This window comes from Mesocricetus auratus, unplaced genomic scaffold (assembly GCF_017639785.1).
Source record: "Mesocricetus auratus isolate SY011 unplaced genomic scaffold, BCM_Maur_2.0 Super-Scaffold_100015, whole genome shotgun sequence".
NCBI classification, from domain to species: Eukaryota; Metazoa; Chordata; class Mammalia; order Rodentia; family Cricetidae; genus Mesocricetus; species Mesocricetus auratus.
This window is the reverse complement of record NW_024429198.1, coordinates 10,122,340-10,146,583: the sequence shown is the minus strand read 5'-3', so window position 1 is coordinate 10,146,583 and position 24,244 is coordinate 10,122,340.

The following is a 24,244-nucleotide window of genomic DNA, read 5'->3' as shown; positions in this document are numbered from 1 at the left end:
TTAAATATATTTAAAATCCAAATTTCAGTAAAATACATCTATCAAACCAAAATGGATTGAGATGAAGATTTTAAAAATCTATTTGGTTGACAGAGTATAGTCAGACATCAGGCTTAACAAGGAAGGAATATTTTAAGGCTTCTGGAGTGTAGATACAAAAGGACATACCAGAGGTTGGAGAGATCAGTCAGCATTAAGAAGCACTTGCTGCTGTAACAGGGGACCACGAAGCAGATCTCAATGACAAAGAACTGCCTGTAACTTCAGCTTCAGAGAACTGAATACCATCTTATGGCTTCTTATGGACTGTACGAACATGGAATATAAATACACTGGTACAAGAATATGTACATAAATATATTTTTAATGATTTAGTCAAACATAAATATAAGTAACTGACAAATTGAACTTATAGGAAATAGTAATTCATATGTTCAAAAATGTTCACATTGAGGAGGTTTGATATTATATATATACATAGATATACATAGATATATACATATATATTAATTTGAATCAGGAAAAGGAGTTACAGGAGATAAAAAAGAGAAGGGGAAATGATGAAATTTATTAAAATATTAAAAGAATTTTTTAATTAAACATGTTTCAGAAGGTATCAATAATTTTACCAGGTAGCCCCTGGGAGTCTTTTCAGTTACACACACTTGCTGTTTACACGTTCTCTTAGTTTCAAGAGTCATTTTTCCTTTACTCTTGAGACATTTCTTATGATCTTCAGAACTCCATCCATTTCTTTCTGACAGTGGAACCAGTCAGGGTTTGCATCACACTTTTTTAAAATAGACTTTATTTAAATTAGAAACAAGTTTTCCATTGTATATTTTTAGTTTCTTTGTCAAAGATCAGATGTTCATACATGTGTGGGTTAATATCAGGGTGTTCAATTCGATTCCATTGGTCTACCTGTCTATTTTTGTGACAATACCAAGCTGTTTTCAGGACTACAATCTTATTTTACATATCAATCCCAGTTCCCTCTCCCTCCCAGCCTCCCATGCCTCCCATGGACCACCCATCCCATCCCTTTCAAACTCCCCAGGGAGGCTAAGGCCTTCCATGAGGGATCATCAAAATCTCTCAAGTCATTTGGGGGAGGGCCTAGACTGTATATCTAAACTAAAAGAGTATTCCTCCATGGGAAATGGGTGCGCAAAGTCCTTTCATGCACTAGGGATACATCCTGATTCCATGCCAGAGGCCCCATAGACTGCCCAGACCTCCCAGCTGAGACCCCTGTTCAGGGGGTCTGGTTTGGTCCTATGTTGGTTCTCCAGCTGTCAGACTGGGGTCCATGAGTTCCCACTTGTTCGGGTTGGCTGTTAGTTTGGGTTTCCCCAGCTTGGTCTTGACCCCTTTGTTCCTTACTCGTCCTTCTCTGAAACTGGATTCCAGGTGTTTGGCTCAGTGCTTGGCTGTGGATCTCTGCTTCTGCTTACATCAGCTACTGGATGAAGGCTCTAGGATGGCATTTGAGGCAGTCATCATTCTCATTATAGGGGAAGAGCATTTAAGGTAGCCTCTCCACTATTGCTTATGTTACTAGTTGGGGTCATTCTTGTGGATCTCTGTCCAATTTCCTAGTGCCAGATTTTCCTTAAACCTCTATTGATGTGTCTCTTTTCTTGCTCTCCTCTATTACTATCCTCACTCAATATTCCTGATCCCTCATGTTTTCCTTCCCCCTCCTCTATCTCCTATCTACCTAGCCCCTCCCCCCACGCTTCCCAATTGTTCAGGGATTCTTGTCCCTTTCTTCTTCCCTGGTGGACCGAGTATGCCTCTCTTATAGTCCTCCTTGTTTCCTAGTTTCTCTGGAGATGTGGATTGTAAGCTGGTAATCCTTTTCTCTATGTCTAATATCCATAAGTGAGTGAGTACATAACATGTTTAGAGGGTAGCTCACTTGCTAAATGATAGGCTCACAACCATACTTTTTCTTATTAATTCTGGCTTCTAATTAGATATGGTCCCTGTGTCTTCATATGGAAAAAAATTCTGATCAAGGCTTGACCCAGGTATTCGCAGAGATTCTATACCTTCTATATGAGCAGAACACACACACGCGCGCACGCACACACACACACACACACACACACTCACACATATATATGTATATTATGTATATATTATTTTTATTAATTTTTTATTTATTCATTTATTTATTTTTCAGTTTAAATTTAGATAAGAAACAAGGTTGCTTCACAAGTCAGGTCCAGGTCCCTCTCCCTTTCCCTCCCCAGCTCCCCTGCCCTCCCCCCAACCCCCCCCCATTATCCCATCATTTCCCCAGGGAGGTTGAGGACCTCCATGGGGGTGTCCTTAGTCTGTCATTTCATATAGGGCAGGGCCTAGAGCCTTCCCCAAGAGTTCAGGGTGAGAGTGTACCTCACATTGTTGGATGGGAGTCCAAATTCCGTGTGTATACTCGGGATAGGTACTGATCTGCTGCCCAAGGCTCAATAGATTACCTAGGCCTCCTCACTGACACTCACACTCAGGGGGTCTTGATCAGTCCCATGCTGGATTCCCAGGCTGATGCCTGGGATTAAAGAGTTAACCTTTGTCAGGTCAGCTGTTTCTGGGGCTTAAACCAGCCCAGTCTTAATCCCTTTGGTCATCAGTCCTCCCTCTCTGTTACTGGCTTTCTTGAGTTCAGCTCAGTACTTAACCAAGGGAGTCTGCCTCTTCTTCGATCAGCCACTAAATGAAGTTTCTGTTTCCCAGACTCTCTGGCCATGGGATTGTAGGCTGGCATTCCCCATATCTATGTCTAAAATCCATATATGAGAGAGTACATGCCATGTTTCTCTTTTTGTGACTGGGTTACCTCACTCAGGATGGTTTCTTCTAGTGTCATCCATTTGCCTGCGAATCTCAGGATTCCATTGTTTTTTTCTGCTGAATAGTACTCCATTGTGTAAATGTACCACATTTTCTCTATCCACTCTTCAGTTGAGGGACATCTAGGTTGCTTCCAAGTTCTGGCTATTACAAATAATGCTGCTATGAACATAGTGGAACAGACATCTCTGTTGTATGAATGGGCATCTTTTGGATATATGCCTAAGAGTGGAGTTGCTGGGTATTGTGGTAGGTTTATTCCCATTTTTCTGAGGAATCTCCATACTGATTTCCAAAGTGGCTGAACCAGTTGGCACTCCCAACAGCAATGGAGGAGTGTCCCCCTTTCACCACATCCTCTCCAGCATAAATTGTCCTTGGTGTTTCTGATTTTAGCCATTCTGATAGGAGTGAGATGCTTTCTCAGAGTTGTTTTGATTTGCATTTCCCGGATGGCTAAGGATGTTGAGGAATTTCTCAAGTGCCTCTCAGCCATTTTAGGCTCCTCTATTGAAAACTCTCTATTTAGTTCTGCAGCCCACTTTTTAATTGGGTCCTTTGGTCTCTTAGTGTAGGTAGAATATCTATCCAGGACCTTCTGGCTTTCAGAGTTTCCATGGAGAAGTTAGGTGTGATTCTTATAGGTCTGCCTTTATATGTTTCTTGACCTTTTTCCTTAGATGCTCTTAATATTCTTTCTTTATTCTGTATGTTTGGGGTCTTGATTATTATGCGGCGAGGGGATTTTTTTGTGGTCCACTTTATTTGGTGTTCTGTAGGCTTCTTGTACCTTCACTGGCATGTCTTTCTTAAGGTTTGGAAAGTTTTCTTCTATGATTTTGATGAATATGTCTTCTGCCCCTTTGAGGTGGATTTCTTCTCCTTCTTCTATACCTATTATTCTTAGGTTTGGTCTTTTCATGGTGTCCCATATTTCCTGGATGTTTTGTGTTAAGGATTTGTTGGACTTAAGATTTTCTTTGGTTGATGAATCCATTTCTCCTAGTGTATCTTCAACACTTGAGATTCTCTCTTCCATCTCTTCTATTCCGTTGGTAATGCTTGTATCGGTAGTACCTGACTGTTTGCCCAGCTTTTCTATTTTCTGCCTTTTTTCAGATTATGTTTTTTTTTATTGTCTCTATTTCAGTTTTCAACCCTTGCTGTGTTTGCATTGCTTCTTGCAATTTTCGCTTTAGCTTTTCGTCCATTTGTTGCCTTTTATGAATTTTTTGGCTTGTTCTTCCTTCCATTTCTTGCATTTTTTAGTTTGCTTTTTGTTCCATTTCTTGCATTTTGTGCTTTGTTTCTTCTTCCATTTCCTCCCTTTTTTTTGGTTTGTTTCTTCTTCCATTTCTTTCATTTTTTGCTTTGTTTTTTCTACCATTTCTTGCATTTTTTGCTTTGTTTATTCTTCCATTTCCTGCCTTTTTTTGTATGTTTCTTCTTCCAATTCTTGAATTTTTTGCTTTGTTTTTTCTTCCATTTCTTGCATTTTTGGCTTCGTTTCTTCTTCCATTTCCTGCCTTTTTTGGTTTGTTTTTTCTTCCAATTCTTGCATTTTTTGGTTTGTTTTTTCTTCCATTTCTTGCATTTTTTGGTTTGTTTTTTCTTCCATTTCTTTCAGGGATTTTCCTATATCCTCTTTTAGGGCCTCTATCATTTTCATGAAAGTTGTTTTAAGGTCATTCTCTTCTGCTTCATTCGCATTGGAATGTTGGAGTCTTGCTGGTGTGGAGTCTCTAGAATCTGGTGGTGTCATATTTGTTTTTCTGTTGCTGAGTGTGTTTTTGTATTGTCTTTTTCCCATCTCTTCTTCTAGTGGGTGCAGAAAGAGCCTCTTACTGGTCTGGTGACCAGAGTTCCCTTTTGGTGGGTGCTAGCAAGTCCAATAATCTGGTGGTTCTTCTATTCCTTGTCTTCATTCTGTTCCCATGGGTGGAGAAGAAGAACAGGAATCTGGGGCGCTATGCTGGGCCCTGTTGTACCTGATCCAGAACTGGTACTCCCATGGTCTCCCTGGCTCCTCTGGTTTCCTGGTCTCATTGGTGGGAGAGAAGACCTGGAGTCTGGGGTGCTTGGCTCCCGTTGGGATTAGAAACTCTGTGCCGTTCCCAGGCGATCCCCAGGCACTGGAACACAGGCCAGGAAGCTGGCCTGTTTACCTGATGCTGCTGCAGGAACAGCTGCTTCCCTGGACTCCCTGCCTCCTCTGGTTTCCTGGTCTCGTTTGTGGGAGAGAAGATCTGGAGTCTGGGGTGCTTGGCTCCAGGCAGGATTGGGAGCTCTGTGCAATTTCCAGGCGATCTGCAGGCACTGGAACACAGGCCAGGAAGCAGGCCTGTTTATCTGATGCTTCCACAGTAACAGCTGCTTCCCTGGATTCCCTACCTCCTCTGGTTTCCTCTATTATGTATATATTATATGTTCATCTATTGACATGATGAATTCATAATTATGGTCATATTATCCAGGAATTCAAGACATATTTTATGCATTTATATATTAAAACAGGAAGAGGCTCACTTTTTATATCGTTATGTTGGCACACTAATCCAAATAAAATAAAAATGGAAAATAATTTAATACTTAAAATTTATAATCAAAATGTTAATTAAGTCAATTAGTTCAATATTTCCCATGCAATTTTATTTTTGAGATAAAATTGAATTAGAATGAAATAAGCAGAGATTGAATGTATGACAACTGACTATACATTGTTAAGATAAGACTATCTTTATATCATTGCTAAGTTATTTAGAACCCTAGCCTCTTACAGAGGAAGATATTGTTATATCATTAAAATGTATTTGTCTTTGTCTTATTCAAGAATAGTTTTTGAACCATTAAGCACACAAGTTTCATGTCTTGTTTATTTTGTTTTGGTTAATTAATATCTCTAAAATGCATATATTTCCACTTATTTCAGGATATTATTCTCTTATACAATACCATCATGAAGTATTTATCTCAAATCAAGTTAATTGTAAAATTTTACACATGTCTTTGTAGAATATCTGTGGGATATCCTATAATAGTATACTGTAATTAAAAATATTATTATCATAGTACAGTTACACTAGAGACTGACTCTAGCTAGGAAAGAACTCTACCCCAGATCTGTGACTCCAGTGTGTTGTTTTTAACAGTTGAACTATAAGAGTACACATTTTACACAAATCTTAATTCTGCTAGAGATTTTTCTTGAATATTTCACTGTTTTCTATTTTGATGAAATCTGTGTTACTATATTTTCTCTTTACTATTATCCCTTCTTATAAAAAATTCTATCAAAATATGTTCTTGCTAAGAAGTTTGTATCTACTTCAGACTTTCAAAATAACCAGCTACAGATACTTTTTTGTAAACTTCTAGTTGTTTAGCATTTATATTCAATTTCTGTTCATCTCGAAGTTAAAGTTTGATGTTACAGTTGGTGAGATTAAAGCTTATTTTATTCCATATGTTTATCCATATGCTTAAACAATCTCCTAACACATTTGAACATCATTATATCTTTCTAAAATGCTAACAGATTTTACATAATCTTATGCATGCTGATATTTTATAGTTCCCATTCAGCTGCTATTCCAACTCTATTCACATACAAAAAATCATTTAAAAACTTCACACACATGATTGTAGGACTTTAAGCTAAGATTTGAAATTTAAGGCAAGGGATGTGATGCAGAGAGTAACCTTACTAGTCTGAGTAACTTCAAATACGTGTACCTTTATAAATGTTTTAAATGACAAGCTTTGTTGGTGGCATGTCTGCAATCGCAGCCCCTTATAGGAGGGGAGAGGGGTTACTAGAAGTAAGCTGGCAAGCTAGACTAATAGCACCACTGAACTGTGGATTCAAGATAGAGATTCTGTCAGTAAATAAATTAGGAAGTTATTAAGGAAGGCACCTGACATAAACATCTGGCCTCAACAGACACACACACACACACACACACACACACACACACACACACACCACATACACACACGAAGGAGACAAACACAAATGTAAATATAGGCACACCACACAAACATTCTCTAAAACAAAAAAGTTGAACTTTTACAAGACATTTTCCCTTTTGAATATGATTTTCCCATGAACACATAAAGATTTACACTTTTCTTTAGAAAGAACATTTTGATTTCTGATTCAATAGCCTTTATTGATGACTTGATATGATATTTCTTTGTAATTCTATAATATTAGGTTAAAAGTTTCAAGGAATTTATCAATTTCTTCTAAGTCATCCAATTTTTACATGTCTGTACCAAGTAGATTCTTTGATAATCTAAGTTTATGTATTGTCACGAGGAATGTAGTCTTTTTCATTTGTGATTTTATTTATGAATTTTCTTTTTATTATAGCTAAAATATCGTTCAGTTTTATTTACATTTTCAAAAATGTTAAAATTTTGTAGATTTTATATTTATTTTCTTGGCTCCTTTTTATAGTTCCATTCTCTTATTTTTTCTTTCTTTTTGTAACTTTTCCTTTAATTTGTTGCTTTTCTGGTTCTTGGAATACAGTATTATTTACTTGGTTATTTATACAGTTGTGTAATTTTAATAATTTGGCTGAAAGTATTTGTTACTAACACTTTCATTTTAGAGGCCTTTGGATGAACCCCACATGTTTGATACTTTGGATTCCATACTGTTAATGTTTCACGAACATTTTAAAGTTACCTATTAATATCTTCTTTAAGCCATTGTTTGTTAAGTGAAATGTTGTTTGGTTTGTATACATATGAATGTGGCAAAACCTTCCCTCTTATCTAATTCTAACTTTGTAACACACTGGTCTGAAAGGCATTATCTAATTATGTTTTAATCCATTATGCTATTCATTCTAGTCTAACCTATGATCTCTTATGAAAGATTGTTTTTATGGCTTTGAATAGAAAACATATTGTCCTGCTGCTACATGGAATGGTTCCATATGTCTGTTTTGATTGCTTGGTCTAAAGCAGGGTTGTATAACAATTCTTATTGCTTTTCTGGCTAGACAATATCCCCAGTGTTTAATTGAGTACTTGTGGTGCTCAATTATTATCTCAGTTCCTATCTCCCCATATATTTTTGAAATATCTGCTTTATGTACTTATATACAATGATAATTGACACATACATACTTAAAATTATTTTATTGAAGTTCACCCTGCATAAATTTGCAATACTTTTTATTCTATATTTTATGTAGGTATGGAAAAATAATTATCTTGTCTTGGTTGATGTGATACTATATTCAGATTTCTTTTGTTTATGCATTCATTTATTTATGTAAAATTTATCCAACATCATTATTGTGGTACGAATGTGAAAGTCAGAGGATAAGTTAAGGGAGTCACTATTTTCTTTGCAGTTTGTAGAACTCAGAGATTAAGCACACATCATCACTTATGACTACAGGCACCTTTAACCTCTGAGCCATCTCCTAGTCCTATTTTTTGTGTTGTCTTAAAACGAAAATGTATCTCTTGTGGAAGTTAAACAAAGCTGTTTTTTTTTTACTTAATGTCTCTTTATTTCACTTTTTATTATGGTGTATTCATTAATTTTACATCCTAACTGCAGTTTCCTCTCCCTCTTCTCCTCCCATTCTCTCCCCACCTCCCCGCTGCTGCCCCACCAATCCACTCCACCTTGTTTCTATTGAGAAAGGGGCAAGCCTCCCATTCATGTCTACAACTCATGGAATATCTACCTGAGATAAGACTAAGTTTCTTCTTTGTATTAAGGCTGGTCCAGATAACAGAATATGAGGAATAGGTTCCTGGAAGACAAAGTGTTAGGGACAGGACCTGCTTCCACTACTAGGAGTACCACAAGGAAATCAAACTACACAACTGTCACACATATGTAGACAGCATTGCCGGCTCCTATGAACCCCGATTAGTTATTTCCATGGCTTTACTTGAATCCCTGACTCATACAATCAATTCTCCCTGTCTTCAATAGTATTTCCCAAGCTTGGCCCAGTGCTTAGCTGTGGATCTCTGCATCTGTTTCCATCAGTAACAAGATGAAGGTTGTTTGATACCAATTTTGGGGGTAGTTACCAATCTAATTAAAGGAGTGGCCAGTTCCCACTATATATCCACTATTGGTAGGAGACTTAGCTGAGTTTATCTTTGGAGTTTCCTAAGAGTTTCACTTGCACTAATTTTCTGCCTTACCTCAAACTGTTCCCCCCCCTGAAAGATTTCTCTTTCATTACTCTCCCTCTTTATCTGCCTCTCCAACCCAATCTATTTTTTAATGAATTAATATCAGGTAAGATTTTGATACCTATGTCCCTTTCCATTAACATAATGTGTTTCTGTCTTGCTGTCTTCCTTGTTATCTGTCAGTTTCTGTGGAGGTGTGTCTTGATTTCTTACCTTATGCTCTTTTGCGCACTACTATATACTTTTACTTTAAGGAAATATCACGGCTTCCATACAACAATGGTAAAAGGCTATTTTAGGTATTGAAAGTGAGTTCACTCATACTCCCTACTTTTATGTTTCTAGCACATTTTATATCCTATTGTAAAACTCTATATTGTTTTAATGACTTGTTCCTCTTGAAAGAGTAGTTATACTGTGTTAATCTTTTTTAATAGACTGATACTTTAGTCTTCAAACTATAGTCTAATTCCAACCTTGGATCATATTCTTATATATGATTGTAAATAATTACAAGGCTATTTTTAGTTCACTTCTATTTGTAGGCACCATGTAAACAAAAATAATGAAAATTATTCTTACTGAGAATAGCAAATATTCATATGAAACCATTTACCAGTATTTTGGCTTATATTTATTTGACAAGTACTATTATTATTTAATATTATTCTAATATTAAAGTAAATGAGAAGAATTTTTGCACTCCTTGGTTGTCTTCTTTCATCTGCCTCACTGAAGAAATCTCCTATTTTAGTAAAGCTTAAGAAAAAAATAAGTTTACTAAATGTAGATGGTTCTTATTCTACTCACCAGATAATTACATTGTCCTCAGCACCAAAGTTTGACACGGGATGTGCAGTGTTAACAAAGAGCATGCATATTTGAAAGATATCCTTGCCAATCAAGTCCCTAGCAGGTTGTTTGAAAGTTCAAAACTCTCATGGCTGTTTGCAAGGATGTTTTCATTTTATTTTGGAGATTATAATATTAATGGACCATTATGCTCATTTATCCTATACCTCAATATTTTCATTAATTTTTGTGTGCATACATATCTATATGCCTCTGGCAAATACATATTTTGACATATGTTAAAGAATTGAAACAGGTACTTGTCCCAAAGCAATTTAAGCCATTTCATCATTCTAGTAAAAGCCCAGGAGAAACAAAACAGAATGCAACTATTCTAACCCTTACCACTGTTAAAAATTAAAATTTTAAATATGAGTATTATAAATTATTGCAAATACATTTTTGGACATCAAAAGAATTCAAGAAAGAAGATTCTTAAAATATTCTAACTGTCATGAGATAGAAAGGAAATTATTTAAATGATTAAAACTTGGATTTTGTAGAACTGGTGAAATGACTCAGTGCACTCTAGGCATACACAAGGTACATATGCATATAAGTAAGTAAAACAAAATCAATAAATATTTATAAATTGAAATATTGGTGCTGGTATGGTTGCTCAGTGATTAAGACCAGTGACTGTTCTTCCAAAGAACCAAGATCTGACTCCTAGCATCAACATGATGGCTCCCAGTCCTTTGGAACTTTAGTTAAAGGGTATCTAATACCTTGTAACCTGCACAGGCACTATGTATGTATGTGATACACAGAGACACATGCAGAAAAAATATTTTAGTTTTTCAAAATAATGAATTTTCCTGTGATATATTATAAGATAAGATAGGATCGAAGGCTATAAATAGAGCATGAGGATTTGATTTTACTACATCAATTTAAGTTTACATGTGCCCTGTTGTGCTAAATGGATAGCTGATCCACCTCTTAGCAGACAAACTACAGTTGAAAATAAGTGTATTGTGTTCATTCATATACAAATAGATGAGAATTGAGGACAGTGATATCTGACAAAGCTCCAACATTTATTTTGGAAAGTAACATAGCTTCCTTTTAAGGAATCATAGTAAGTCTCTATGTGGCAGTAGTTACTCATTTTGTGAAATGTGGATCCTTGATATTCTTGTAATCATGAAATGTCCAGAAATGGGTTGGGTTCAGCAGTGATGACAGGTTATGATTAAAAAGTACTGTGTTCAGAAAGCAATTTTCATGTAGTCACTTAAAAGGTGTTCTGTAGTTTGACATTAACATAAAAGTAGGTCTAAGAGGTTGTCTTTGTGATGATTATGTTTTTTATGTAATCATAAGTAAAAAGACAAGGTAAAGAGAATGATGAGAACCTTGGCACACAGGTCTGCAAGAAACTCAGCTGTTTATGGTAGCACAAAAAATTTTTTGCCAAAGGCAGGAAAGTAGAGAAATGTGATAAGAAACAAAAGGTTAGGACAGAAGTCTCTTCATTTAAATTTGATATCCCAAGAAGTGCTTTGAATTCATGTACAGGAGTGTAATACAGTACATAAAAGACCCAGAGATGGATATTGGGTTAGAGCTTCAAGATGAAGATAAGAAAACCAAAGCAACTGGCCACTATGTTTTACCTCTACCTCAACTCAGACCAAAGGGGAGATCCTCGAACTGCTCCTTACTTCACTGATCCTGCTATTCACTCACACTGCTATGATCTCCTCAACATACCTAGAGACTGACTACTCTCAAGACTGAATGCCTGTACCTTTTATACCTCTCAAATCCTGAGACTAAAGACATGAGCTCTGATTTTACCAGTAACTCAGGGTGCTCTTAGACTCAGAGATCCATCTGACTTTTTCCTGATTCCTAGCATTAAAGGTGTGTATCATCACCACTGGCTTCTGAGGTTAACTAGTGTGGCTGTCTTTGCTTCTCTGCCCTCAGGCAAGATTTGATAAATCATAAATAACATATTACAACACAGGTGTGATAGTAGAGAATGCATAACAAAGAAAAATGAGGAAAAGGGGCATGGATTGTATGAAATTACATCTAAAATTAGAGGCAAGTATTCTCAAAGTTGTTAAGGCATAGTAGATTTATTTTATATAGTCAGAAATAAAATATTGTTATAATCTATGATATTTATAATCAGGTACTAAGAGAAACTAAATTTGTAGAAAAATAGCAAGTGATTTCCCATATTTTGTCTTCCAAATGACTTCACATCAGTGATTATACTAAACATTTTTTCACATTCTGATTAAATATTTATAATGTAATGAGAATTTTTTAACATTTCATGTATAATAGTACCTGTGTAATATTTTTCCTGCATTCTCTGTATGTATTTTCTTTCTTTTTTATAAATTAGCTTATTCTTAATACTTCAATATGTATTCACTATACTAGGTAAGCAAACCTTGAATAAATCTCCATTCTTCCAAGTCTTCTCATGGACAGAGAATACTGAGATATGGTATATGTTGTAGTAAAAATAAATAATGCAGACAAATAAACAAGTTGAGATTCTGATAATTTGTGATAGTTTGATGAAATGTTCCTCATTGCCTTGAGCATCTGAAGGTTTGACCCCCAGTCTATAGTACTGTTTGAAGAAATTTAGATAGTGCTGGAGGAAGCATTCATTAGAGGTGTTTTTTAAAATTTCAAAGACTGTGACTTCCCCAGATCACCTTTTCTTATTACTCCTTTTAATTTAGGATACAAATTCTCAACTTGACACCCAGTTTCCATGCCTGCCTCTTGCAATGTTTTCCCACCAGGACAGTGATGAACTCATCCCTCTGGAACCCAGAATAAACTTTTCATCTTGGGCATGATGTTTTATTGCAGCAGAAAGGTAACTAATACATAATTAAAATGTTGCATACATTTAGTTCTAAAAAAGTTCAAGTGACAGTGCTATTAGTATTACTGTGTGGGATGGCACCATCAGTGGTGCCATCCTATACATATGAGCTAAGGAAAATGCCTTAAGGTAGTGATCAACTAAATTGTACACCATTGCAGATTTATCTTCTTTTAAATGTGCAAGTCAATTCTATGCAAAATATTCTTTTTGCTCTGACTGTTTGTCTTTGTGAAGTATAAGGATAAATGGATTAACATATGCAGAAATAAATGATAAGATACCATTCATTTTTGAGACTAAAGAGTTGTGAACTAGACAGTGAAATATATATATACATACATATATATATATATGTATATATATTATACATGAACATATACATACAGACTTCTGTCTTTATAAAGATGGTACATGTACCTCATTGGGTGAAGTTCATGCTATCCAAGCATGAAGACCTGAGTTCAAATCCTCAGTCCTCATGGATAAAAAATATGTATCTGGATAAAAACTATGGTGATGAAGTCAGGAAGAACATGCAAGTTCTTCAATCCACCAGTCTATCAAAAATGGCAAGTAAATGATTTCTGTATCCTGATATTAAGACTCTCTGCTGATGCATCAAAACCAAACCAAGCCAAATTAAGAATTAAAAGTCCAGTTCTAATGAGAAAAATTCACTTGCATTGTCTTCTGACCCCCGGAGATCAGACAGAGAGAAGGAACCAGAAAACCACTGGGCAGTTCTAAAGACCGTAAACACCCTGTAAGCTTGGGTTTGAGCACCTCAAGGAAGGAGTGAAACAGGGAAGGATTTGGAAAGAGAAAGAAGGGGGGGTGAGGTGGAGATTTCACACAAACATCAAGCTCCATATTCAGCAAGAAACCCTATCTCAAAAATTGAAGTGCAGCCTGGAAGAGAAAAATACCCTAATTTAGCTTCTCCCCTCCATATGAAAATACAAATATGCCTGCTCCCGCATATTTACATGTGGATGTATATTCATATGCTCCTACATATTCATATACTCCTACACACACACACAAATAAAAATAAAATTGTTGTTAGACTCAATTTGTTTTAAAGCAAATTCAAATAATGTTATTAGTGACCCAGCTCACATTCATTTATTGTAATATAAATCCAAAAATTCATTTAGAAAATCACAGTATAGGTTAGAAATTTTACAATTATGACACTGAAGAGAAAATTACTTTCTTGTATTTTAACTTTATTTCTTTTAATCATGCCATCTTCTTCTAAATTTATTCTCTTTTACTACACAATCTCATAATTTTACTATAACATTTCATCCAACAAACAAAAAAAGTACTATAACAATTTTTTTCAAGATTTTGTTGTTCACATGCTTCCTTTTTCTACATTTGTAATCCTTCTTCCCTCCCTTGATCTGAATTTTCTTTATACATATATTTACACTTTTATTTCTTCCCAATACTATTTCCTTTAATACATATGACTCATATTTAATAGTATAGTCTTTCCTCATTGGTCAGTTCCTCTGAGTATTATATGTTCAAGGGGGAACACACATCCTTGTTACACAACATTAATATATACAAAACACTAATGTTAAAACTCATTGTTAGAATTTATGCTTAATACATCCAGTCACTGGAGTTTAAACCAGAACAATTATGCATCATTAACTGAATAGGTCACAGTTCAAAGCCTGCTATGCAATCCTTTGGTTGTAGCTGGTTTTCAAAGACAAGTTAATCGCCATTCCTATCTTAAGTATTCCTCTAGGCCTTCTAGATATTGCACAAAAGAAGGGGCTTGAAGATCAACCATTCAGAACAAACATATATGAATTATTGATTTGTTCATGGGCTGGGAAATTGTTAGTAACAGAGAAGGTAATCTATACTTTTTAATGTGTAGCCATGGAAGACAACAGAAATATTTGGTTATTATTAAAAGTCAAGGTTCTCCAAGGATCTCCTGCTTTGTACACATTTCCTGAGTAAGAAGTAATTTAATTCAATCTGAGTCAGCACATGGAATGAATGATATGAAACCTAAATAAAAGAATAGGAACAATATAAATTAATAAACATATTAATTAAAGATCATGAGTTATTTTATTGTATCTAAGACATATTTCCCTCTAGTATTGTGATTTCTTTTTATATGCACTTACTTTGTTAACCTAAATGATTTGTACCATCAACAATAACCTACTCCAAAATAAGCCATCAAACATTCATTGTTCAATACATTTCAGTTCAGAATTGATGTATTAACAGTGGGGCCTCTTCTCTTTCTGTAAATTATGATTCCTAGAATAGTTAAATGGTTCCCATTTGATATTAGTACATTTGAACTTATTGTATATCCTCTGACACTGAAAACAAGTCTTTCTATCTTGAGGCCATATTGCCATTACCAGAAAATATATCTTTTCACTATTAGCCAAGCTACATGCAAGAAAGTTGCCAGGCCTTCAGTATCATTTGTTTAGTCCTCAGTTTCACATACAAAGAATGAGAGGGTAACATTTACTGTGAATAAATCAATAAGATGGATGCCCTAGAATTGAAGTTTGAAAAGGGCAGCTGCCTTCTAAAAGCTTTGGAAGCTAACTTTAACTTTAGAGAGAGGGCTGAAAGTTGAAATTCACATAGTGGCATTATAGCCATTATCTCCTTTTCCTGCTATAAAATACACATAACTCACCAAGACTTGTGGTAACAGTAAAGACCTTTCTAGGAGATGAAGAGACGTAATAATTGCTCTTTAGTACTTCACAATGTTTCCTTTCCAGAAAAAAAATCTATCCATTTTAAGATCTTTCTATCTATTGCTTTGGAATTTGTACAGACTTTAATACACGGCAATAATTCTAGTAGAAATAGGATTACTGGAGTCATTCTTCATATTAAAGTGGACTCCCACACAACACAGACTCTCTAACATAAAATCAGATACAACACATAGATGTCCCTGCCCAGAAACCCGTTATTTCTTTGGAGTGCTATTTGGTGTGAATGTCTTAAACAGTGATCTATAAGAATGATATTTACATTTGGCTTATGGAATTTACGTTAAATACTACATTTCTAACCTCAAAAAAATAAAAGTGATATCTGAGCAGAACATGAATTTCTACTCATGAAGTCTAAGAAGCTTTGATTTGCTACACAAAATGAGTGCAACTTGACCTATAAATATTCAGTCATGGAGAAGAGACTAACTCACCATGTAAGATCTGTCTGTGAGAAATCATATGCATATAAAGACTGAGAATGAAAGACCACAGAATGGGATGTATGGTTTAGCAACCTTAATTGCAGAAGGGCTGTAAACCCACAAAAGGCCAATTCCGGGCTGCTGACCACCTGTGATGGACTGACCAGGGCGTCACAGATGGGCAAACAAGATTTGTGGAAAACAAAGAGATGATAACCACCATTTACTTAGGGAGAGATGATTAACTCATACCAAGGTTTGAGGAATTTACAACGTGTAGGTCAGGAAGACATCTACTTCCCCTGGTCAGTAGTCATGTACCCCCCTGTCACAAGATAGGGACCCCTCGCAAAGGCTAGTGGTTTTTGTCTTTAAAAGTTGATTGTAACTGAACCTCGGGGCCAATCAGTCTAAAAGCTGACCGAGAGGCCCATCTGCAGATGCTTAATTAAAGCCTCTTGCATGTTGCATCAATTGGCACGTGGACTCTTGATTCTTGGGGTGACGAATCCAGCTTGGGGACCCCTCCTCAATTCAGGGTACCCCAACAAGAGAGGGAGGTATTTTCTTCATTGGTGCAATACAGATAGTATTCTGGTACTGTTGTTATAGCCAGCAGTCATACTTCCTTAAATACCAATGAGAATCAGGGAATCAGTAAAAAATAGGAGGAAAGATGTCAATAGGAGTAGGAGGGGAAACACAGGTTAAAATTGCTGTACAGAAACAAGTAATATACTATAAAAATTTGTAAAATATAATGACGCTAACTGTAGTAATTAGGATACACTAAGGAAACAAGCAAAGTGAAATGTTTTGGTGATGCAAAGAGGGATAATTCAAAATAAATACATGGAATATTTTAAAACTTTAGTACAACACAGTCAGCAAGACAAAAAGGCAGCCCACAAAATGGGAAAAAGTATTTACTAACCCCTTATCTGACAGAGGGCTGATCTCCAAAATTTACAAAGAAACCACTAAGCAAGTCTCCAAAACACCAAAGGATCCAATTAAAAAGTGGGCTGCAGAACTAAATAGAGAATTTTCAACAGAGGAGTCTAAAATGGCTGAGAGGCACTTGAAAAATTGCTCAACATCCTTAGCCATCTGGGAAATGCAAATCAAAACAAACCTGAGATACCATCTCACTCCTGTCAGAATGGCTAAAATCAAAAACACCAATGTCAATTTATGCTGGAGAGGATGTGGTAAAAGGGGAACACTCCTCCATTGCTGGGGATAGAGCGAACCTGTTCAGCCACTTTGGAAATCAGTATGGAGATTCCTCAGAAAAATGGGAATCAATCTACCACAAGACCCAGCAAGTCCCCTCTTAGGCATATATCCAAATGTGGCAAATTCATACAACAAGGAAGTCTGTTCCACTATGTTCATAGCAGCATTATTTGTAATAGGCAGAGCAAGGAAGCAACCTAGATGCCCCTCAACTGAAGAGTGGATAGAGAAAATGGGGTACATTTACACAATGGAGTCCTATTCAGCAGGAAAAAAAACAATGGAATCCTGAGATTTGCAGGCAAATGGATGGCACTAGGAGAAAGAATCCTGAGTGAGGTAACCCATTCACAAAAAGAGAAACATGGCATGTACTCTCTTATATATGGATTTTAGTCATAGATCTGGGGAGTGCCAGCCTACAGTCCTATGGCCAGAGAGTCTGGGAAACAGAAACTTCATTCAGTGGCTGATGGAAGAAGAGGCAGCAGACTCACATGGCTAAGCACTGAGCTGAACTCAAGAAAGCCAATGACAGAGAGGGAGGACTGATGACCAAAGGGATTAAGACTGAGCTGGTTTGACCCCCAGAACCAGCTGACCTGACAAGGGTTAGCTCTTGAATCCCAGGCTGATTCCTGGGAATCCAGCATGGGTCTGATCAAGACCCCTGAATGCAGGTATCAGTGAGGAAGCCTAGGTAATCTATTGAGCCTTGGGCAGTAGATCAGTATTTATCCTGGATATACAAATGGACTTTGGACTCTCACCCAACAATGTGAGATGCACTCTCACCCTGAACTCTTGGGGGAGGGTCTCGGCCCTGTCCTGGATGAAATGACAGACTATGGACACCCCCATGGAGGGCCTCACCCTCCCTGGGGAAATGAGAGGATATTGGGGGAGTTGGTGGGAGGGCACAGGAGGAAGGGAGGGGAAAGGAGAGGGACCTGTAATTGACATGTGAAGCAACCTTGTCTCTAATTTAAATTTAAAAATAAATAACAATAAAAAAGAAAAACCTTTAGTACAAAAATGAGTTTTTAAAATTGCAAAAAAATAAATATAATCCTTCTCTAGGTAACAGAGTTGATTTGTTCAAAATAAAGTGAAAGTAACCTTTAGATGGAAAGGAACCTGAAACACTTGTTGCTAAAATTGAATGTGGCTTTCCAGAAAGTTTATTCTAGTAAATGAACCTTTGCAAGTATTCCGTGGGGACTTAGCAAACCCATTTAGAGTGCAGTCAACATTTTTTCTTACTTAGATAAAAGGTAAACTTGACAATTGTATACATGCTTGGTAGACTGACATTTATAAAGATTCAATTCCATGAATATATGTTTCTATTTTTCCTAAGTTTATATCATATGTGTGCATGCCTATAGATGTCCAAGAATCACTTCATCCTGGAGTGACAGGTGATATGCTCAGCGTGGTTACAGTGAAACAAGTCAGTCTGCTTGAAAAGCAAGAAGCGCTCTTAAACATTGATCCAACTCTCCAGCCTCAGGTTTTTCTTTTTTTTCAAATTAAATAATTTGAGACTTTCATCCACGAGCCCTGTATATGTATCATTTCTACACACTCCTTTGACCCCTCAAGTACCCACATGTATATCTCATTCGCTCCTGAATTCATGACCTCATCCTCTGTAATTGCAAGTCCATTTAACATTGTGCATATTTACATTTAGGACTGACCACTAAGGAGTAGATAGCTTATGGGGATGATCACTCTTTAGAAAAGAGTTTCTACCTCTTCTATACACCCATCTGTGTCATATGACTGCCTGTTGCCACATGATGACCTCTAGGGTGTGTAGCTTAAGCAGCATGAACTTTTTTTTCTACTTTTATCTGTGTCCTCATCTGGGCAGCTGCTGAGATTTGCCCTGTGCCTTCCCTGGGGCATTTCCTTTTTTTCAAATGCTAATAAAATTCTAACCCAGGTTTCCTTTAAATCTGTTCTCAAACTTGTTTGGGAGGCCAAGAAGCACAAGAGTGGCCACCGTTTCCTGAGAGTTATCTGATGATCAAGAAGGAGCTTTTTAATTTCCATTAAAATTCCTCTTTAAACCCAAACCGAAGTACATCGTAATTCATTGTGTTCAGTTTTTCTATGGTGGTTTCCTTTAGATTTTGTCCTAGTTAGTTGCTATAAAGAGAAAACTATGATGAAGGCAACTTATGAAAGAAAACATTTAATTGTGGGATTCAGTACAGTTTCAGAGAGTTGGATCCATGCCCATCTTGGTACAGAGCATGCCAGCTTGCAAGCACCTATAGGACTATAGTAATCCCTGAGAGCTACAAGCAGGAGGCAGAGAAAGAGAGGGAGGGAAGGAGAGAGGGAGACAGGGAGGAAGGCAGGGAGAGAGAGCTGGAGAGGGACGGAGAGACTGGGACTGACATGGGCTGTTTTGAAACCTCAAAGGTCACTAAATATTAAGACATACAAACCCTTGGGAACAATCTCATCCAAACCACCACACGTTGTTTACATTGTCTACAACTTATTCACTTTTAACTTACTATGTAAATCACCAATCTTAATTTTGTTTATCATGTCTTATAACATGAGAATGTGGACAACACAAAAGTGACGTTCTTGAATTTTTTTTATTACGGTACTCCAATGCCTAATTCAGGATTAGACAGACAACCGACACTTGATAAATATTTGGAAATTGAGTCATTATAAAATTTCTGATGCTAACCTCTTTCTCAGAAAGATATTTTGAAATAATACATAATAGGTCAGGATGAGCATTACCAAGCTTTGTAATGGTGGCCTTAGTAGTGTTGCTGTCATGGACATTAGTGCTGTCAATGAAATATCAAGGGAGAAGTGGTGTTGTTTGACAAAAGGAGCTGGGAAACTATTAGCCACTTACACACACATACTTCTGCATGAGCATGTACTATCCTCACACACTCAGCACTCTCTGGATGACATTCTGAAACTTGGTTTGAAGGTAAAACAATTTCTCTGATCTTTTGTCAGATTTGGAAAAAAAGGCAGATCAAATAATGATTAACAATCTGCACAGCATTGTCTGAAAAATACACCAGGTGAGGTATCACATGGTAAACAGCACACTGAGAAGTATCAGGGCCCCAAACAGGAAATGTCTTTCAGAAATCAAAGGAAGATCAAAAGGATTTCCAAATGAGCACCTGTCTGACAGACATAAACACACAGGCATAGCATCACTAAGGTATCACTGCACATGCAGAGAGCAATGCCTTGCAGACACACTGACCCCTCTGGGGACAGCTTATGTACCAGTAGTGGATCTTTCATAAATATCTGGTTATAATATTAATTCTTATACATTGATCAAACTCTTATAAAGTTTTGAATGTTTTCATATTTGTGGTTACAAAGTATGCACATATCAAGAGAATGTTGGATTAAATTACAGTAGCAATGACAGTCTTTACAATTACAGTTTAAACTACTCAAACATCCATTTGTACAACTAAAAAAGATTAATTTCTCTTGTGTTTTAGGGTAGGGGATGCACTAATGGCTTGCACAATCATTTCATTTGTTAATTGCTTGTATGAGGATTATCCATATCTGTTGTCAGAAGCAGACAGATGAAATTGCTAAGTCATTAAAACGATTACCTATGTTTAACTCTCTCTTCTTCTTCTTCCTACCTTCCCTTTCTTCATCCCTCCCCTCTTCCTTTCTTCCTCTCTCCATTCCCACAGTAGCTTTCTAAAGCTAAGCACCAAGACAGGAACACATGATGAATTACGCATGCTACACTGAAAACACTTGGGCAACTGATTATTTTCAGTATTGAAACATTTACATTTTAACATGTGTGTACTGTCTCCATGGTTTCAATTCTGTGTATTGTGAAACTGACAAGTGAATCAACTGTAGTCAGTTGATTCTATCTAAATAAATTTTAAATAATAGATTTGGTATTAATAATTATTCTTTTACCATTTCTGTGACACTTAAAGGGTTTTTAAATTCACCTGAAAGAGGAAATGTATTCACTTATTATAGCTAAAGTACAAATATTTTACAGATTCCTTAAGTGTAACCTTTTCTTTTGTTCTGTGTCAGATATGAATGGATAAAGAGAGCTTAAAATAACAAATAATATTTAATTTGCTGCACTGTAGAATTTTTGCAGTTTTGACTTTGCAATAGATATAGATATTGAAGGAATTTTTAAAATCAGGTCACAAGATAAGATGCAATATTAAGTATCAATTAATTTTCTTATATTTTTGTGAGCCAGAGTCCTTGTTCATGCTTCCACTGTCCTACAAACCTAGTGTTACATGATAATAATTCAATATATACACAAAAATTCATATGCTGTAGGTAACTTTAAAGGTCATACTAAAGATTGATCCCATCCCAGTTTCTCATGTATGCAAAGCAAGCATTTATCATTTGTCATGTTCATTGTCTCAACCATTATATATGGGTTAATATTTTTACAGGTATCACATTTGAAAATAATGCTCAATGATAATCAAAAGTATATTCAAATCAATGTGAAAATTTATTGGCTGAGATAGCTTTGAGAGAAAGAAATATAAAATAACTTAATGTGCCAGACTTTGTTGACTCCTCATTTATGTCCTAACCCACAAGGAGGAGTGGACTGAGAAGGGCTGGGGGGAAAGAGGGTGGGCAGGAGGAGGGATGTGAAAGAAAACTAAGGTTGGAATGTAAAATGAAATTTGAAACAATCTTAAAATAATAAATAAACCAAAGTAATTTTTTCATTATCAATCAGCATTTTTCAGGATTCTAAGAAAATTAGACACTCAGATAGATCATGGCAAAAATCAGTTCATTTTCACTCCTCCCTGCCAGTGCAATGTCATAATATGGAATTCTGAGAGTAGAAGAAGCCAATCGGTTACAAAAAATAGTGTATATATGATTAATATAATAAGGTATTATATTAATATAATACTCAGCTGGAGAAGATTGTATTTATGTATTGGAAATACATGTTTTTAGAAGTTATTAATAATATAATAAAATGAATATATATACATATATATTACAGAGATTATTGAAAAAGAAGGCCATGAATTTGAAAGAGATAGAAAAGAATAAGGGTAGATGGGAGGGCATAGATGGAAGAAAGGGAAGGGAGGGTGATGTAATTTTATTTTAACTTCAAAAAAAGATAATTTTCAAACATCCTTGAAATCAATTTTAAACAACTCTTTCCAAAGTTGTAGTGAGAAAGAGAGAGTTGTTTATAAAATAAATCATAATTTTTACTTTAAGAAACTTAAAACATCTATTCCAACCTACAGCAGTGGCAGCTACCAAGCTTTTGCGAAGCTTAACTCAGCAGGAAATGGGAAGAAGTTGAGAGAAGGTACGAGTACAATCAGCAAAGCTACAGAAACTAACAGCTACTATAATGGCACATCTTTTTCTTAATCACAAGTAATGTTATAAACATTTTCATTATTTGTGTGCATTATAATGCCCAATGTTGCATTGTCTAGACAATAAAGAGGAGGTTGTGCCCACAGTAGTCATCAAACTTGATAAAAGCATAAACAACTTCACGTCTGTACCACACAGTCAGTGGCATGCAATTCAAGGACTCCATAATGGCAAGAGGTTTGTGAGCAAGGCTTGGAGATTAACAGAGTCTAAGAACAAGAGGTCCATGGCAAGAACACACTCTTCTTGAAAAATCATGTAGGAGTCTACCAAATTCTACAAAGTGAGATCTCCAAAACTGTAATGAATAATGTCTGCTTAAGGAGCATAACAGTGCTCTGGGAATTGCTCCTGAAAACCTCAGCCTCACTGCCAGGAGTAGTGATATATTTCTTTTCTCATATATGTTAATGTAATAAACTCCATTAATAGTTAGTGAAGTTTATAATAGTACCTAAAACTCACATATTTTACTTCTGCAACCAGGAGTTAGTGGAAGTTTGTTAAGTGGAAGGAGATAGTCTGACAGTCCATCCATAACGACATCTTATAGCAAAGTGATGATCAGGCATGGTGAATGAAGCTACACTATCTTTTCTAGGAAATATGCTCTTATAGAAGATTGTCTTTTCTTTGACGTTTAAAGACTTTCTGGCCCTCTGCCTCAATATACCTTGAGACTTAGGTGCAAGACTTGTATTACAGATATATCAATCAGGACCAAGCACCCCATGATCACTTGTTCTCTGCATTATTGACCTGGAGAATTACACAAACAAATATTCTAGATCAAAACTATAAGTAATTAAAAAAATAAGAGTGGGATCAATTGTCTTCTCTAGAGATGAGACCCAGCAATTGAATGTCCAATACCATGCAAGGATCAGCCCTGAATTCATATTCATACAAATAACACTAAATACTGAGCAGATTGTATTTCCATTTCTAGGTTATATATGTTGGTGTGTGTTTGTGTCTCTGTGTGCACATACACACATACATATAGATATCCACATACATATACAGATAGATAGATAGATAGATAGATAGGTACATGCATACATATATACATACATGCACACATACATATATACATACATACATAGATGGACATATGGACTGACAGATGGATAGATGTTAGATAAAAAACTAAGCTAAAAGACACCATGAATTTGATTAGGAATGAAGGAGATGCTTATGGAAGTTGGAGCAATGAAAGGGTAGAGTAAAAATGTTATAATTATATTTATTTCAAAAAGTATTATTCATAGGTAACTTGACACATATTTTTCCTGCCCCCCAAAAGAAACCAAAGACACACAATGAAAATAATCTCAACCATGTCTAGCTTCCTGGTCATTACCTTATTGGGCTACTTCATGGAATGACTTAGTTACAGTTTTTGTTGCTGTGAAGAGACTCTATGACCATGAGTTTCTGATGCTGTGAAAAGATGCTATGACCATGTGTTTCCTTTATTTCTTGGAGGTGGCAGCTTACAGTTCAGAAGTTTAATCCATTGTCATCATGGTGTGTCATAGTAATTTGCAGTCAATATGGTCCTGAAGAAATAGCCTAGTTTCCTACATCTT